At 37.5% G+C, this 3,113-nt stretch overlaps 1 protein-coding gene across 1 annotated transcript in view; it reads right to left on the bottom strand.

The window, feature by feature from the left end:
- The window catches only part of LOC102675109 (DNA-binding protein D-ETS-4), a 66,800-nt gene that overhangs the window by 5,312 nt on the left and 58,375 nt on the right, over positions 1-3,113 (bottom strand). The gene's annotated exons all lie outside the window — the stretch shown is intronic.

Genomic DNA, 3,113 nt, shown 5'->3' with positions numbered 1-3,113 from the left:
CCCGCCAATCCTGTTGCTCGACTCACAGCTCGGCTCGATGGAAGCTGGAACACAGGACACCAAAGAGGGGAATCGAGCAACGCACCTTAGATGCAGTTATGCGCCGCACGGATCGTGCACACGGCGGCTACGTGTCACGCGTGCTTCGTGTCTTCGTGTATATGGGATGACAATTATCGAGGCATTCAGGAGTTCAACGAGTTGCACTTTTCTCAATCGTGCGATTGAGTTAAATTTTTCAAGTAGAACTTCATATTTTTGGAAATTATTTTTCCAAAGCGTCGATGGAGCTTTGCGATACATGGCTCTGTGATACATGGTGATGACAATTATCGAAGCAGTTAAAAATTGAACTTTTTCCGATTCCAAACGAAATTTTCAAGTAGAATTCGAATTATTTTGGAAATTATTTTAATAGAAATTGTTTGTGTAGAGTTCTAATTGACAATTATTCTAAATTGCAAACGAAGTTCTTCATATATTCAATATTTCAGATACCATCTTAGTCGTATTAATGAATTCCTTTGTTCTCTGTGTAAATTAAACATTAATATTATTTATAATATTATTAATTAAATAGAGATAAAGGAGAAGTTAGCAATGTTTGATTGTGGGTTTATACCGTCTAGGCTTAGAGCAAAGGAAGCAACATTGTTCCCAACTCCGTGACTCCGTGAGACCGAAGGAGGAAGGTGGTCGTTTCGCGAGCATATCGTTTTACCTTTGACCTGAAATTGAACGCGGTTCCCCGCGGGTTAAATAATTCATACGGCGCACACAGCCGATCTTGAAGAAGTCATTAACGTGTATTCCGCATTCGTTATGGGCGCTCGTTCACCCGTGCGAGCCGACACTGTATAATCGACCTTTGGGAATTCGATTCCTCGAACGTTTCTCTGGATCGAATAGCCGGCTTCCCATTGCTCGAGAGACGCGATCATCTCGAAAATTATACGAAGACTAGGGCTTCGCGTGTTCCCCTTTGCTACATAGTTGCTATCCCCAATCGAAAATATTCGCCACCGATCAGCATTTGCAATTCACGAATGTGCAATTTCCATAGTCTCCCTCTATCTCTTTCCTTCTCTATCTAATTCTGATCTTTGAGTTTCAACGAACAGGGAAGATTATGAGAAAGGATCTTGAGAAGGATCTAAATCAAATAATAGAAGGATAGATAAGATAGTTTGTATTATAATGAAAAATATGGAAAAGGAATTTTTAAGCATCTTTTATTGGGTAATAGATAATCATAATTGATAAGTGAAATACTTCAAATTAAGAAGAGACGTTGATTGTTTAATAAAATTCCAAGAATTTATTGTTCAATATTCTTAATATCTTCTTCGAATTTTCCAAGTTAACCAATAGAATTCAACTACGAATTTCACTTGAAAGATTACTAGAACGTGGAATTCGCAAAATCGTGGATAGTAAATTCGATCACGATTCAAGTCAGCCATGGATAAGATACGATTATCCAATTAGAATACGGAAAAATCCGAATCCACGATTAGTTCCATCCCCTAGTTGCCCTAATGCAAATATATATACCCCCTATTAATTTCCACTGAGTCTACCACGTACGATTTCAAGAGGCAGAGATCCGTTGACGTATCGAGATCACTAGTTCTCGTGTTGCGAGTCAGACCGTTAACCTTCCTTAATTTTTGCACCGCAAAATTACGCCACGTCTCATCGTGGATCGTGACCATCATTGAGCTCGAACTTCGAACAACTTTGTCGTTGCTCTCCTCTTCATTTACCCATGAAGACCGTTATCGAAGCGTGACATTTTTTGGAAATCGGTGAAATCCGTATTGAATAATTCGTAGAGTACACCGAGGTGAATGAAACGGTTAGAAAATTTCTTGAGATGTTACGTTTGGGAGTGTAAGTGTTTTTATTCTTATTTTTCTTCTCTTTGGCCTCGTGTGGTCGAAAGTATTGTCCTATTGCGAAGAACGGAGTTAATTTTTAGGAAACTAGGAAGAGATTAATGAAAAGTTTAATTTTTGTTAAAATTAATTAAATTATTCCAACGTTTTAAATACAATTCCATAAAATACAAAAGTATAATTGAGGAATAAAAATGCAAGTTCAATTCTATTTCAAGAGATCATTCGAAGAAGAAAGTTCTGTCACCTCGAAGATTTTACCAGAAGTTGACGCCATCATAAGAGAAACGTATCACACGAATTCAAGCAGTAATTACTAAATCGAGACAAAGACACTTTACATTCACTTTAACAGGAGTTAATTTGTCTCCATTGTAGTTATTTACTTAAATGGTGTTGGTTGAAAACTGACCAACTAACATAAATCAACATCTATATGAAAATTATATCAACAAATGAGAACGATTAAGGAATGAAAGAAAGAAGAAACGATTGATATTTTTCAATCCACAAGATATCCATATTCAACGGACAAAACCACAACGATGATATGTTAGAATAATTTCTACGAAAAATTAATAATCAACGTTAAAAAATCCTAATACATTTCTAAGAGACATATAAATTAAGATTAAATACTGGGTGAAAGAATGGCGAAACACAAATACCACTTTTATCTTCGATCGAATTTGGCAACATCTTTCGATCAGACAAGCGTCGAGACTATTTGCATTCGTGCGTCACCTCGCGTTAAGCGCTCTTCGATCTTGCTCAATAACGGTCTATCGGGTACAGAGGAACGTGGAATCGGTTGAAACCAACGTATTCCGGCAACGTACAAAAGGTGTACATAGGGAGAATCTTGGTTCCGTTAAGCAGCACAAACCGTATTATTACGCCAGTTGCTTACTCATACACCGTTCTTCTTCCCTTCCACGGAATGGATTACGGGGAAAGAACGTGGACGCGCACCGATTTCCAGGAAATTCACTTTCACCGGACCTTGTCCACGAATGTTTCTCCAGTGACTCGAGCGCCATTAGTTTCTTTATTGGACGTGCTAAGGCTTTTTATATCTCGTTACAAAATGGTATAGATGGCATACGTGTATATATATATACATATATATACAGAGGAAGGGGAAAAATAAAACGGAAACGATTATTAAAAGACTTAATAGCCGGTTGGAATTCTAAAAGTAATTCTATGAAATTT

Source organism: Apis dorsata, unplaced genomic scaffold, assembly GCF_000469605.1.
Source record: "Apis dorsata unplaced genomic scaffold, Apis dorsata 1.3 scaffold_667, whole genome shotgun sequence".
Taxonomy (NCBI): Eukaryota; Metazoa; Arthropoda; class Insecta; order Hymenoptera; family Apidae; genus Apis; species Apis dorsata.
This window is presented reverse-complemented; position numbering and strand designations above follow the sequence as displayed.